Source organism: Crocodylus porosus, unplaced genomic scaffold (assembly GCF_001723895.1).
Source record: "Crocodylus porosus isolate Cpor-Errol unplaced genomic scaffold, CroPor_comp1, whole genome shotgun sequence".
Classification (NCBI taxonomy): domain Eukaryota; kingdom Metazoa; phylum Chordata; order Crocodylia; family Crocodylidae; genus Crocodylus; species Crocodylus porosus.
The window spans coordinates 23,379,314-23,395,847 of record NW_017728947.1 but is presented as its reverse complement, the minus strand read 5'-3'; the positions used below and the strand labels follow the sequence as shown (position 1 = coordinate 23,395,847).

Sequence of the window (16,534 nt, the reverse complement as noted above, 5' to 3'; positions counted from 1 at the left end):
CCCCTCACACACACATACATACAAACCCACCAGCATCCCCTCTCCCTATCCCCAGACTTAGTTCTTAATTTCTGTCACAATCTAAGGAAGTCAGGAAGGTTTATTTCCCTGAAGAGAGCTAGGAGTGGAAGTGGCAGCTGGACATCCTGGAAAAAATACCAGTTAAGTAGGAGCAGCCCTCCTTGGAACAACCAGAAATCTAAGAAGTGATTAGTGTATGGATTGCTTCCATAAGAAAATGGTAGTTGAGAGATCTGTGTAAAGCAGAATAGGAGCCGGCAAGAGCAAAATACATTTTCTGTGGAGGAAAGCCTGGTGGAAAGGGTTGGAAATGAGACCGGGGCAGAAAGGTGAAAACAAATTCAAGGAAGAGTAAGATTTAGTTTGGTGAGACTGCTTGTGATCATGAACTTAAGAAGGCCTGAATGGGGGAGTGAAGACTAATGCAGGTCAAGGAAAGGCATGAAGCAAATATGTCATTAGGAGCTCAAGGCCTAACATGGACCTAAGTTTTAGCATGTGGTGTTGTCAACTCTTGAGATTTTTATCATGATTTTAGCATGAGTCTCATGTTATTCAATGTTTCTTAAAGATGGAGGAGTGATTATGTGAGAACCTCTGCTTTCATTAAAAAAAAAAATCCTTGCCCTTATAGCTAGCAAAGAAAACCTTGTGACTTAAGTTCTCCCTAACAATTGAGGAACCAGAAGACAAATAGAAAGACATACACGCACCTTTGTAAAATGTCGTGTTTTTAAAAGACAGGCAAGGATTTCTTGGGGTGATATCTTTTATTGAACCTGCTGTGTAATTGGGATACAGTTAGACAAGGTTTTGAATGCAAGACATGTTTTTTCAGATCTCTGATCACAGGACACCAGACACAGCATAGGCATTTTCTCATGATTCTTTGAGGTCTGACTCATTATTTTGAAAGCTTAGCATTGATAATAGTGTATGTGGAGTAGTGTTTTTTCAGTAAAAATACAAGAGAAAGGGAAAGCCATAGCCAGAGGTGAACAGGACTCTCAGAAAGTGATTTAATCTTTTTTTTTTCTCTTACATGTGTAACACTTCACTCCAGTTGTTCATTCCTTACATTATCAACAGTTATGATCCACTGCTTGGAATTTTCAACACATGTGAGTGCACAAACCACTTGTGAATGCTGCAGGAGTATTTAGATGGCATTATAATGAGATAATTAATCTTATATAATATGGTCATCTATAAGAACAGCTAATTCAGAGTTCTCTGATTTCCTGCTGTGAATCACAGGTGATAGATTTTCCTCCCTTGTTACTATTTTTATGCTGATGGTCCAGGTAATTGAATGTAGAGTCTTTCTTCAAAAATAAAATCAGTCAGTTATGAAGGGGACTGGGAAGGAACAAGCTTTCTCCCTGCTATTAAAGGGACATTGTTGAATATATTTTTGACACTTCGGATTTTGTTCAACAGAAAGATATTAAATGCACCCGTGGTGATGGAAAAACTGTTCAAATAGGTTAGAGTATCAGAAGAAAGACAAAAGAGGAATAGATGTTTAGAAATAGGGATTCCATTCCTGACTTATGCAGAGGACAAAAATTAACCGGGCAGTAAGCCAGAGTCTCCAGCCAGAATCTTTGAACATTAATGAAAATTATTGAATAGAACTTTTATATATATACATCATTATGTTGATAGTAGAGATAATAATTTGTAGGAATTGTCATATTATTTCCTTTGTAAAGACGTAATAATTTCAACTTCAGGTAATTCCTGTTTTCTCTTATCCCAACAATAGTGCTTCCTGCCATGTCACATATGTATCAGGGATCAGATCCCAATTGCACCATTACTTTTTGCTAATGCAAGGGGAGGAGTACAGGAACATGAGCATGGGTTCCCCCTGCACCAACAAGTTGAAAGCCAGATGCCCACAACTTAGTATGAACCAGTGAAGTCCCAGCCTGGAACTGAACATTCACTGATAATCCCAGCCCCAGTACTGCACTGGGGTCAGTTAAATGGCTACATTGCAGTCCCAGAGCTGAGATCAACAATCAGCTGATTCTGGGTCCCAGCCCCAGGACTTCACCAGGGCCAGTTCAAGACTCCAACGGGGTCCCAGGCCTGGGGCTAACCATCACCTGATTGTTAGTCCCAGCCCTGGGACTGCAAGAGAGACAGGGCCTCTGGTGGGGCCCCAGAAATGGGGCTAACAATCAGCAGAATGTGGGTCCCAGCCCCAGGACCCCAAACATAGGGATGTTAGAAAACCTTGTGTTAAGTCCCAGTGCACTGGGTGGACTAGACAGGGAGGAAGAAACTGCCTGCTGCTGGTGCTGTCCCTGGTTGAGCCCAGCTCTGCACAAAGCCTGGCAAGAGTCAACTGAGGAGGCTATGGAGCTCCCCACTGCTCACCCTCACCCCTGTCCCTGGGGCAGCTGGAGACAGCAGCAATGGTGGGTAAAGGTAGAGGAGAGAAAATGGGAGGAGAAAGGAGGAAGGAATTCTTATTTGCTCTGTGAACTTAAGAAAAAATCTGTCTGTTTCTCCCACAGCATGATTGACTGAAAGGGAAGGGTGCTTCTGGGCTGTTGCACCATCTCTTCCCCTCAGATCTGCTCCTTATGGCAATGCCATAAGGGTCTCAGGAAACTACAAATTAAATCCTCTTACAGCATGTATAGACATGCTCGGGGGGGGGGGGCAGCTCTTTAGTTAGAGTGGCTTCAAGAACTGCTCTAATTAAAGCACCTGTTCTATCATGTATATCAGTGTCCCCACACTGAAAAATGGCAGCAAGGGGCACTTTAAGTAAAGCTTGTTGAATGAACTTTGGTTAAAGTGCCCCCACTGCCATTTTTCATTGCAGAGATGCTGATATACATGATGCTGGAGCACAATTAATTACAGCACATCGGAGCAGCCTCCCTGCACACGTATAGGTACCTTTAAGATTCAACTCTCCCTCAGCCTCCAGGTCTCGCTGTCTGATCTCTTAACTATTCTGAGCCTCTCTGGCTTAACCAGCTACAAAACTTTGAAAGAACAGCCTTTGTTCTAAATTTCAGTCTCTTCTGTGTTCAGGGCCTTTCTTAGAGTCCTTTGGTGACTGACTCTAGTGATTTGGTAGTAGAATTTTCCATTATGTTCTCTAGATTCTCTGTTCATACATGTTCAAGGATGGATCCAGGGGGGTTGCAGTGGTGCAGTTGTAATTTCAGTACGTTCTTTCACTCCTGCTCCACCCAAACTCTAAAAACAACTACCTGGGAGGAGCAGTGGCATTTCTATTAAGATAGTGCTGAAAGAGTCAATTGACTTCATGGTCATTATCATTTCCCTAAATCCTGTTAATTTCTCTCCCCTCCACACAGGTGTTAATGGTCTTGATATTTCACTTTTCTAACTATCCTTTCTTCTGCAATGTTGCTGTCTATTAGCCATTCCTGCTAATGTCTCTCTACTATTTTACTGTTTTTAGCTCTAGCTAAAAACCTTGACTCAGGTATAAAAATAACTGATGGTGAAGTATTGGAGACACAGTCAAGATGCTCAAGAAGGCTAGATTTTGTTTTATGAATCTGAATAAGAGTTACATTTAACTATAATGACAAAGGGACTAATAATACAATATCCTTTGGTTATTTTTTGGCCTAGACTGTTTTGTTTTTTTAAATTTTATACATACTCTAGCAAATTTGTTCACATTCTAATAGTTATATTTTTTTTACTTTGATCGTAAACAGAATAATGTAGCAGTAGCCCGCTACCATACTACTAAAGATTCTAGTTTCTCTTTAACTGGAGAAAAATATGTGTTGTGTTATATGTACCACACCATCTGCACCCCCCTTTTCAAAATCCTAGATGCAACCTTGTGTATGTTAATTCCATTCCTGTTAATGTATTCAAATACATTTTCCTAAAAACATATTTAAATATTAAGCTAATGAAGAAAAAATAATCTGACTTCTCTCCGTGGAACCTGCCCTTTCCTCATTAGGTGTATTTGCATGACATACACAAAGAATATGGGCCAACATCAGATACAATTCTCCTGCTTTGTTTTATTGTCCACTGCTTCATTTTAGCCTTATTTTACTATCATCATATATTATGGGGTGTTTTAATTAAGTATAAATTGGTACAATGTATTATCTTAGCGTATGCTTTAGCAAAAATGATCAATTGTATACATGTTGTTTTATTATACAGAATGTTTATTGTTTGTTTTCTTGTATTGTTTCAGCACTTTATAGCAAAAGCTGTAAATAAACTATGACTACTGACAAGAGATGAGCTTTTTTTTGACAGCAACTTATGGATATGAAATTAAGAAAGAAGAAATGAGGAAAGGGGAAGTCCTTGAGAAGTGATGCTGACCAGGAGTCCTGAAGAAAAGAAGCTGACAAAGAAAAATAATCTAAGAATTTATATTAGAAGTATTATTGAAGAAAAATGGACTGTTGTCAAAAATCAACTGGCGTGAACATAGAGATGAAAATAGCATCAGGAAAGTTTGTATGGAAGGAATAACAGTGACTCATCATAGTAGGGGACAACCAGCAAAAGGACAGATATTGTACAGCAGGTCAGTGGGAGGTCAGCTGCTAAATAATCAAACTAGTAATGTATCAAGAAATCTTCTAAAACTTCTGCTGTGATGTCACCAATAAACTTTACTTTACCAGTGATGTGATGACCCTATGAAGTTGTCTTAACTGGTCAGGTAAGGATTTTCCCAGTGGAGGATATTCAGGAAGTGATGGCACAGGGCTCACTGCCACCAGGGTATTAGAATATTATTAGAGCACTATTATTAGGGCTGGGTGAAGTTTCGGCAGTTGATTCAAGCCAGAAGAGATTTGGCCCAATTTGCAACTGAATCTCTGAATCTGAATCAAATCAGGAGACCAACTGAAAGGGCCAAATTGAATTGGAAGCAGCAACAGGGCATAGCCCCCGCTCCCAGTGCTGCGACACCTGCTTCCCACACCTCCCTCCACCCCCCTCGAGTCCCGCACACCTCCCTGCTGGCAGCTTGTCCCCGCCCTAAAACTAGCCCCAATCATTCCCCACCACACCCTTTCTCTCCCCCCTCCACCCACCACAACAAACTTACCAGCTGGAGGCAGCTGTGTCCAGTGTGGTGAGGACTGCTGCCTGTTTTTAGTCTATGGCTGAATCTCTGAAATGGCGCCAAACCTTTGGATCTGATTCAGCCAAATTGAATCAGGGCTGTGATTTGAATCTCCATATTGAATCACTGTCCCTCCGAATCGGCCGAATTCGAATCCAAAGTGAATACTTGCCGCTTCACACAGGCTGTTACGCTGCAGCATTTCCCAGCTGTTGAGGCTGCTCTAACTGATATCATAGACCTGACTGTACATTAGCCACCTTAGAAACAATTAATTCTCAATATGCATAAAGCCTCCCTTCCCCAGCTCCTAGGCAGACAGATGTTCAATTAGACATAAAGACTGGGAATTTTTCTCCCTAGATGCATTGTGGGCATTCAAGTGAAATTAGGATTAACAAAGAGAGAGCCTCAATGAAACTGTCCCCTCCCCATTGCTTAAGTTTCACTGCATGTTATTTATGATATCATCTCGTTCTTCTGTTCTCAACAGTATATTCAGGAAAAATAGACATGGTCTAAATTTGTATTCAGTCTGTAAACAGATGGAAAACTTTTCAACACATCATTAAGCCCAAAAGGCCAGAAGCTGTTTTTTTTCTTGTAACTTATCTTCAGTGACACTGTTTTCATGTGATCTAGGTGTCTGTCTTGTCAATAATAATAATAATAATAGCACACAAAGGTATCCTTTTCTCAGACAATCTATTCTTGGATTCAGTTATAACTATAAAGGAAGCTACTGCTATCAGTTATAAAGTATTGTGTGGCATTTATGAGTTAGACTGATTTACTGTAAATTGGCTTTTTCAAGCATAATAAGTGTAGTTTGGCTTTGACACACTAAAGTAAATCAATCAACCAATCTCAGGTTGAAATTTCATACCACACTTTGTAGTGCTTTTGCAGAACTTAAATTAGCATTTTCAACTATAATTTATCATAGGCATTGTTATTTTAGCTTTCAAGAGGACAAAGAAAGGCACAGTATTAAAATTCAATCTGAGATTGCTTGATTGAAGGGTTTTTAAATAATGCTGCCTTGTATAATATGTAAGTGTTACATTAGCTTTTGAAAGTTAAAAGCATAAATTTAAAATAAGACTATTTACAGTGGTACCTGCTAACATCCCTATCATCTGAAGTCAAATAAATGTGCTGTCCTCTCTCCAGATACATAATGAAGCATAAAATCCCAGGGCAAATGGAGTAGTGTCAGGTCACTCTGATTTGTCAGGAAGCTGTAAAACGGTAGACAATGCAACTGTCTGCTGCATTTAAGATGGAAAGTCACTCTTAGGTATAGAAGAGAAGGCAAATAAATACACTTGATTTTAGAAAAGATTTCATGGGACAAGTCTCTCATGTTTCTAAAAGGTACTGAAGCAACCATGGTGATTCTCACAACAACAGTCTACTGATAAGTAGGAGCATTATTCGAGAGTCACAGAGTTATGGGACATAAACTGAGCACTGTGTACTCAGCAATTTCACAGCTTTGGGAATTTGTATGGAGCCCATTCTTTGCTGTTGGACAGAATGGCAGAGGTTAAGGTTTAAGATATTTAAAAAAAGGAAAACCAAATTCTCCATTTGTGTAGATTCATGCTATTGGCCCTCCTGGGGCTTACTTTTAATAGGCTCTGCTAATTTACCTCAGCAGAGAATCTAGATTTAAATGTTATACTTGAGAATGTTATCCCTATGCTTAAGAAGGAAGCCTAAATGTGAATAAATTGCAAACCACCATTCATTTTAAACTGCAGGCAATTATGAAGCAGTTCTGTGAGGACTGAGAACCGTTCCATTTATATGAAACCTAATGCTGGCAACTTGAGTGTTTGTAGTGCTGTTTTACCACTGATCACATTAGCAAGAAGAACTAGGTCATCTTCAACCTGCCTCCAGCACCTTCCCAAGTGCCAAAAGTATGTCACTCAAAGCCTACTGCTTGCTCATTGACCATTTCTACAAGACAGTTGTATGCTTTCATTTCAAGGGTACTGACAATTAAATGTAAAGGACCAGATGCTGCTACCATTTGTTAATAGTGGCACTTTTTTCCACTGATGTATAAGAGTGGCATAACAGAGCCAATAGGAGCAGTGAACCTGAAAAGCCATAATAACTAGAGTTCACACACTGAAGTCAGGTCTATAAAAGAAAGAGTTTCCCAGAACAGCTATGCCTATATAATTGTACACGTAAATCTTTGTAGGCAGGATGTTCTAGTAGAATAAACACTCCACTCAGTAAACCTTAGTCCTATCCCACCCAGCCACCGGTCTGCAGGCTTCCTTGGGGCAAGTCCCTTCTTTCTATGTCTCTAGTTCCCCACTTGTAAAATGGGGATAATGATAACACCTTCCTTAAAGAGTGCTTTGAGATCTACTTAGTAAGACTTAGTGATTAGAGTAGATAGTGGGCATGTCTATAAGTGCAAATGCCAATAGATGGGTTCACTCTGCAGGAATGGTTCTGGAGCTCCCCCTGGCTCCCAGGGCAGCCAGAGGTGGTGGGGACAATAGGAGTTGCAGGTAGGGAAGGGTGACTAGGAGGGGAGGGAAATTGTTGCTGAGCACACTAGGGGAAGAAAAGGGGAAATGTTACCTGATTCAAGTACTTTAAAAGGCCCTCAGCTGCTGTTCCTGTGATGGTGTCTGAGTGGGAGGGTGTGGGACCATGCCACTGGATCCCCTCTGGATCCACCCTTGGCTGGGTCTAATACTTCTCAGTCTTTCTTAATCCAGTCTTGAATGGGAGAGTCTGATATAAAAAGCTCAATTCTCCATTAAATGCATATCCTAAACTCCCACTAAAGTGAAATTAGACTACAAACTTTTGGCTGCAAATAAATTATTTAGGTGCTTTCTAGGGAGACTGAAAGGAGGCCAAATAAGAAAAAAAAAAAGTGGGGGTGGGGAATGAAAAAATACTATCACCAAAAAAAGAATTAGGCTATATACAAGATCTGTCAGCTATATGCAAGATATGTTTAATTGAAGAGGTTGGACACAGCATCTGTTGAAAATTGGTTAAATTTGAGGTGCAGATGTTAAAGAAAAAAATCATCTGGGGTTGTATTATGCTAGAATAAGACACAGAGCAGGCAGGAAGATTCTGCATAGATAGAATAGCAGACATACATGTTTCAAAGCACGTTCTCTTTAGCCCTGAAGCAAAGGACACAGTATAGCAACAGGGTGATGTGTTTGTTGCCACATTATCTGTGAAGTTACTCAAACAAGAAGACAAAATCTGAAGCAGCAGCCAAAATCCTTCTCAGTGTAAAAAGAAGGAAGACGTCAGTGAGCAGAGAAACAGCATGTTCCAAGCAATAAATTTATAAGAGATATTAAGAAATCAGGCCAGAAAGGGCAGAGGATTCACATAGAGACTTCTTAAACTTGGATGCCAGGAGGGCAAATGGTTCCCACTGAAGTTGTTGAAACAGTAACCAAAAGAATCAAAGTGGTTAAAAAACACAGTTATTGTAGGTGTGACAGAATTAAAAAAATGCAAGTGTCCATCCTTGTCCATGGGGTCAAGTCCAAACCAGGATTCAGACATTTCCATTTTAGGGGTCAAAATGTTCCCTTATCTTTATAACAGGTTTGCCACTAACTGAAGATGTGCTTTGGTATATTAAAAGGAGTGGTTCCAGTTCATGTCTAATGTATCTATGTCCTTTAGTGCAATATGAATTTAAAATAATAATGATAGTCATGTTACAAAATGTCTCTGGGTATCTTTGCTTGTTTTTATACTCATTAGTCTTAGGACAATCCCCAAACTTTTGGCAACTTTGAGATCTGAGGTGAAATAAACAGCTCTGCTGGTGACTAGTAGTAAAAGTGAAGATCAGTTCATGGCTCAGTTAAAAGGAGCTCTTGGCATCACGTTTTTCAAAGAACAATAAGGACCAACTAATTATATGGGCTCGCTGTTTACAGCTGTGTTTGGGGTTTAGCGGTTGTCTTTGTATTTGTGTCTGAGTGTGTCTAGGCAAAAGGGTAAAATTAACATTTGATCATATTTGTGACAAAGTACATTTATTTAGGCATCCTTTAAATGAAACTATTTGTCACTCTGTACAAAGGATGAAAACAAACAAGGCAACTGAGCAAACAGCAACAAATGTACAAAAAAAACTACATGAGGAAATCAATTAATATAAAAATACCAGCCATATGCCTACTTAAGGATCCATTTCTTCTGTCTTTCCTCACATTTAGTAACATTGTAGAGTTCAGTCTTACTGGAGCACAAGACTTACTTATACAGGTCACTACTTAACTCGTGAGTAATTTCATCAAAATCAAAATGTCTCCTACAACAATAGTTCCACTGAGGTGGGATTCTGTGCAGTGCAAGGTACTGCATCCACATGAGCATAACCAAGTAATAAATAAAAAGTACTAATGATAGTACAGTAACCAGTGTTACTGCGCAGCAGCATCCCCGCGGTTTTTTTCAGATGCTACTGCACAGTATCATCACATCACAGTTAGTGCCTGCCAATGCTACTCTGCAGTAGCATCTCGTGTAGACGTGGTCTTTGTGAGGAAGGATTGCAGTAATGTATTCTCAATAAAACTCTGACTCAGCAGAGCACTGCAACAGAGATAAACTGCTTTAATTAATCAGGATAAGATTAATTATGTGCTTAAATAAGTTGCTGAATCAGAGTCCCCATAAAATTGTTTTTTCAGCTAGAGGCTTGAAAAAGGCTGTCTTAGAAAGCTGATGCCACACAGCCATCCCTCATGACTTTCATTTCTCCAGAAAGACGTTCTTCATCTGTAACCTAAGTCTTGTTCCATCCTCTTGCCCCTCATGGGATGTCATTTGTTCTGCCAGAATGGAATGGCATCACAGATACAGGATGCTGACACTGATATGGCAGAAAATATTGATTATGCTAAAGGAACTAAGCATAACATTTTGCACTTTATCTGTGGTTCTCCATCAACATTAAAGACAAATATCAGATCATTCCTAATGCAAATAGACTTGGAATTCCCTTTCTGCAACCCCTATACCTCTTCCTCAGGAGCTCAGTAACACTTCTACCCTCAGTTTGAATTTCCCTGTCAACTTAGAATTGAAAGAAACTAATTGAGTTTTTTTCTTTCTTGTTTGTTTACTTTATGCATCAGACAAAACGTTGTGCATAGTCAATTAAGGACTGGTCCAAAACCTATTAACAGCAATGAGTCTTTCAGCTGAGTTCAGTGGTCTTGAGGTCAGACCCTTAGTACCTAAACCTGCATCAGGATCTTCTAACTAATGTAATGCAGACTGGTCAGCTTAATGCAGACTAGTAGCATGTACAACTTATGGGCCCCACTGTAGGAGCTGGGCCTTTAATAGTAGGGCTCTATCTTGTTGAAAAGCCTTTACCATCAAAAAAGGATCAAAAATCCCTCAAAATAAAATTTTGAAAGATTTTTTTTTTAAATAATCACATCAGTTCATATAATTAAAATACTGCTATATCAGGTACTGTGGGAAGGAAGTTTTTTGACAGCATCCCCTAATTGGGTTAGAACAATGATTCTCAACTAGCACACTGCAAGCTCCTTAGAAAGGTGCCATGGTGACCAGTAGGACTGTGTGAAATAGCACCATTTAATTCTGACTTGCATTTTGCCATTTTGCTGGGACAATGTTTCATTTTGAGTTTCATTTAGTTTTGAAGCACATTTCTGTTTCGTTTCATTGAAACTGTTTCGCTGTTTCAACGTTTTACCCATAGGCTATGATGGGGAAGTACAAAACTGCCTATAACTTTGTCATTTGGGGGCAGATTTGGATGAAAACAGGAGGGATAGTAGCCACTTCTGGGGGCATGATGCTTGCCAGGTTTCAAGGGGTTTCTGGGAAATTGCACCTCAAAGTCTTGAAAGCAAGCCTTGTGTCACTTGTAAGTGTGAAGGCACAGGTTGGTGAAAGCAGCAAGCATAGTAGCCCCTGCGGTGGCCATAAAACCTGCCAGGTTTCAAGGAGATAGGTGTAGGGGTTTCTGGGAAACTGCATCTCAAGCTGCTGACAAGCAAAACTCGTGACATGGTTTTGTTTGTCAGCACTGTGCACACGTTAAGGTGTGCACTCACTGGTGCTGGGGCCTCTACATAACACAGTTGTGTGACTCAGTGAGGTCTCCTCCTCCTCTACAGCCTCAGTCCAGTCCAGCACTTTAAATGACAACAGGTAATAACTTAGTAAGCAGCACAGCAGCACTAGCAGCATCTCAGGCAGCCAAACAGTCACAGTCAATATCAGAGCAGTCCTTCCCCACTCTTCCCCCTCCCTCTCCTTACTTTCTGTTTCCCTGCAGGCAAACCCAGCTTCAGCTTCAAAATTTGAAACATTTCAAAACTTTCAAAATGTTCCTACTGCCCTCGCTTCATTTCAAGGCTGTTTCAAAGCCCTTCTTTTCATTTTGATGTTGCTGTTTCGAGCTTGAAACAAGTCAAAACAGCACTGAAACGAAACAGCCAGCGAAATTCAGCACCGCCCTAGTGACCAGCCCCTGTGAAATAAGGTAAGTGCAGGCTTCTCCACATGCTGACCACCTTGAACCTGCCCCAGTCCTTCCCACCAGTCCTGGAGGAAGCAGGGAAATAAGCTGACCTTAAAAGTGCAGTCTTTACACCCTGGGAGCCCCTGCACCAACCACCCTTGCGCTCCAAGTGCCATGGTCTGCCATGGGCAGACAGGTGGAAGGACACACAGCCAAGATTTTTCATCCCAGCACAATCATAGTATCATAGAAAATCAGGGCTGGAAGGGACCTCAGGAGGTCATCTAGTCCAATCCCCTGCTCAAAGCAGGACCATCCCGAAGTAGATCATTCCAGCAAGGATTTTGTCAAGTCTGGCCCTAAAAACCACCAAGGGTGGAGATTCCACCATCTCTCTAGGTAACCCATTCCAGTGTTTCGCCATGCTCCTAGTGAGAAAGTTTTTCATAATATCCAACCTAAACCTCTCGATGCAACTTGAAACCAGTGCTCCTTATTCTATCATCCACCACCACTGAGACCAGTCTAGCTCCATCCTCTTTGGAACCACCTTTCAGGTACTTGAAGGCTAGTATTAAATCCCATCTCAGTCTCTCTTCTCTAAGCTAAATAAACCCAGTTCCCATAGCCTCTCCTCATAAGTCACGTGCCCAAGCTCCCTAACCATTTTCATTGCTCTCCACTGTATTCTCTGTAACTTGTCAACATCCTTTCTACAGCATGGGGCCCAGTACTGGACACAGTACTCCAGATATGGCCTCACCAGTGCAGAATAGATTAGAATAATTACTTCCCTCAATCTGCTGGCAACATTCCTACTAATGTAGCTAAGTATGCTGTTACCCTTCCTGGCAACAAAGACACACTGCTGACTCATATCCAGCTTATTGTCTACTGTAACACCCAGGTCCTTTTTTGCAGAGCTGCTGCTTAGCCAGTCAGTCCCCAAGATGCAGTGGTTCAAGGGATTCTTCTGTCCTAAGTGCAGGACTTTGCACTTGTCCTTATTGAACCTCATGAGACTTCGTTTGGCCCAATCCTCCAATTTGTCTAGATCACTCTGAATCCTAATCCTACCCTATCCAGCATATCTACTACATCCCCCAGCTTGGTATCATCCATGAACTTGCAGAGGTTGCAATCCATCCCATCTTCCAGACTGTAAATTAAGATATTGAACAAAATTGGCCCCAAGACCAACCCTTGGGACACTGTACTTGATACTGGCTGCCAGCTAGACATTTAGTCATTGATTACTACCTGTAGAGCCTGGCAATTCAGGCAGCTTCCTATCCACCTTACAGTCCATTCATCCAACCCATACTTCCTCATACCTGTTGCTAATATACTTGTAAAAACCCTTCTTGTTACCTTTCACGTCTCATTCGCTGCAACTCCAATTGAGCTTTGGCCTTCTTGATTTCATCCCTGCATTCCCAGTGTCAGATTATGACATGCTGAGGCCCTAAACTATGTCCATTTTAAGAGGCCCCACACAATAAAAATAATCCAATTTATGTACATTTTTGTCATATTAAAATGAAAATGTCCATGTTTAGAGAGCTGTTTTTCCTTACCGCCTTTATCTCCTTTATTTACCAACTGATTATTATAAAACTTGATATTAGGTCAGGGTTTTTTTCTTATTTAGAGGCCCTTCATATTGTGAAGCCCTAAGCTGTAACTTAAGTATCTTAAGCCTAAATCCAGCACTATGCATGCCTTAGCAATATTCTTATACTCCTCCCTAGCCATCTGCCCAAGCTTCCACTTCTTATAAGCTTCTTTTTTGTGTTTAAGCTCACCTATACCAAGTTGGTCACCTGCTGTATTTGCCATTCTTTCTGTGTATCAGGATGGTTTGTTCCTGCACGCTCAGTAAGGTTTCTTTAAAATATAACCAGCTCTCCTGTGGACTCCTTTCTCCCTCAGACTGGCCTCCCAAGGAATCCTGCCCATCAGTTTCCTTAGGGAGTCAAAGTCGGCTTTTCTGAAGTCCAGAGTCCATACTCTGCTGCTCTCCTTTCTTCTTTTCATCAGGATTCTAAACACGATCATCTCATGGTCACTTCTGTCCAAATCTTTTACATCCCCCACCAATTACTCTGCATTTGTGAGCAGCAGGTCAAGAGGAACGCAGCCCATAGTTGGTCTCTCCAACACTTGCACAAAGAATTTGTCTCTAACACTCTCCAAAAACTTCCTAGATTGCCTATACCAAGGTATTGTCCTCCCAGCAGATGTCAGGGTGATTGAAGGCCCCCCATGAGAACCAGGACCTATGATCTGGAACTTTCAAAAGCTGTCTGAAGAAAGCCTCATCTACCTCATCCTTCTGGTACAGCCTATAGCAGACACCCTCCATTACATCACCCTTTTTGTTCTCCCCTCTAACCTTAACCCAGAGACTTTCACCAGACTTATCTCCAGTTTCATACTGGAGCTCTGAGCAATCATATGGCTCTTTTACATAAAATACAACTTGTCCTCCTCTCCTCCCCTGCCTGTCCTTCCTGAAGAGTTTATACTCAACATGACACTACTCCAGTCATGCAAGCTATCCCACCAAATCTCTGTTACTCCAGTCATTTCTTAGTTCCTTGACTGTGCAAGGGTTTCCAGTTCTTCCTGCATGTTTCCTAGGCTCCATGCCTTCATGTATCGACTCCTGAGGTAACTACCCAATTACCCTACTTTCTCAGGAAGAATGAGGAGGCTTCCCTTGTTGCCCCCTCCTCCTTGTGCTTCCTCCAGGTCTCCTTTTTCCCCACTTAACTCAGGGCTTTGATCTCCATCCCCCCAGCAACCTAGTTCAAAGCTCATTAGCAAGCCTGTCTCCAAAGATGCTTTCCCAGAGTGTGATTATTCCCCCATGTCTCCTATACTCCTGTGGCTGGTAGAAGGGGAGGCAGGGAATGGTGGCTCCAGTCATTGACATTCAAGTTTCCAGAGGACTTACTGTAGCAGCAGGGTTACATCTGCAGTTACATCTTCAAGTAGAGAAAAAAGCAGGGAGGGGTCAAACAGTGAAAAGAGCAACGCATGGCAGACTTCTATTTGTGCTGCCTTCACCTGGCATGAGACTGAGCCAGTGACCACTTCACACTCTTCTATATCTCCTTGAGGGATAGCTGCCTCCTTCAGGAGTCTAAATGACCCATCTCTAAACTCCCCAATATGCATCATGAAGCAAATCCTGCCAGCTTTAAGCACCATGCACCACTCCCCCTTCAGGTTCTCGGGGGTGCCATGCCCACTGTGCCACCTCATGATATCCTTTTAAGTATCCTGTGAGGAGGTAAGCACTGCAAAAAATAAATAAGTCTTTAAATGGGCTGTCATTGAATTCCCAAAAATTATGGAGCGATGCCTTGAGAGTGAAAAAGACAAGAACCACTGGGTTAGAGGAACCAAAATGAAATACCTGATCCAATATCCATTTGAAGGTTTGAAATTCTGGATCAGTATTATCTGTAGTAATAGTGTTTATCTAGATTTAATTCCTAAATACTAAAGCTTTGAATTGCTGTAAAGCCAATCCATAATCTCTAAAAGTATTCATAAAGATAAGAATGACAGAATCATAATTTAAAGTACAGGAGAAAGTCACCTAGAAAAAAGCATCTATTCTCTTTTCTTCTTCTTTAAAATACTAAGGTGGGCATCCTTGAAATATTATTTTGTTTTAGTAGAATGAATTTTGAAATAATACTGATGATATTATTCCTCTTTACAAGCATCCACTGAGGGCTTGATTCTAATCTCAATAGCAACTCTCATTATCTTAAGCGCTGCAGGATCAGAGCCAAGATCAGCTTAATCAATTCTGCCACATACAGAGCATGTCTACACATGGTATTAATGTGTTGTAAGCTTACTGTGCAGTAAAATACTATGCAGAAAGCATTCCTGGGCAAGGCAGCTACACATCTTTGAAAACTCCTGGCGCTCTGGTGTAGTGCCCAAAGACTGGAAGAAGGCCAATGTGGTGCCTATCTTCAAGAAAGGCAGGAAAGTGGATCTGGCTAACTATAGGCCCATTAGACTGACTTCTATCCTGGGGAAGATCTTAGAAAAGCTTATTAAAGAGGCCATCCTTAATGGATGGCCAGCACCAACATCCTAAGGGATAGCCAGAATGGGTTTGTTGTGCGTAGGTCTTGCTTCACCAATCTCATTTCCTTCTACGACCAGGTGACCTATCACCTGGACAAGGCAGAAGAGATTGATGTCATATATCTTGACTTCAAAAAAGCCTTCGATCTGGTATCCCATGATAACCTCTTGGTGAAACTAGCCAACTGTGGCCTTGGGTACACCATGATCCATTGGCTGGGAAATTGGCTCCGTGGTCTGACCCAGAGGGTTGTAATTGATGGCAGTCACTCATCATGGTGTCCTGCGACCAGTGGGGTCCCCCAAGGTTCTGTCCTTGGACCCATATTGTTCAACATCTTCATTAATGATGTGGACATTGGAGTCAGGAGCAGACTGGCCAAGTTTGCCGATGACACCAACTTTGGGGCAAAGTATCCACGCCAGAAGACAGGCAGGTGATCCAGGCTGACCTGGACAGGCTCAGCAAATGAGCGGACGAGAACCTGATGGTGTTTAACACTGAAAAATGCAAGGCTCTCCACCTTGGGAAGAAAAACCTGAAGCATCCTTATAGGCTCGGCAACACTAGCACTATGGAAGAAAGAGACTTGGGGGTCATCATTGACCACAAGAGGAACATGAGCTTGCAATGCGATGCTGCCGCTAGTAAAGCGACCAAAACGCTGGCTTGCATCCATAGATGCTTCTGAAGCAAATCCTGGGACGTCATTCTCCCCCTGTACTCGGCCTTGGTGACGCCGCAGCTGGAGTACTGC

General features: G+C 41.6%; 1 long non-coding RNA gene across 1 annotated transcript in view; it reads left to right on the top strand.

Annotated features, from left to right (window-relative positions):
- The first annotated feature begins 2,803 nt into the window (after positions 1-2,803).
- The window catches only part of LOC109320921, a 19,811-nt gene continuing 6,080 nt past the window's right edge, over positions 2,804-16,534 (top strand). Inside the window, exons 1-2 of the long non-coding RNA XR_002103879.1 lie at positions 2,804-2,814; positions 10,294-10,300. This is a non-coding gene — a long non-coding RNA (uncharacterized LOC109320921). The remainder of the gene's footprint in view (positions 2,815-10,293; positions 10,301-16,534) is intronic.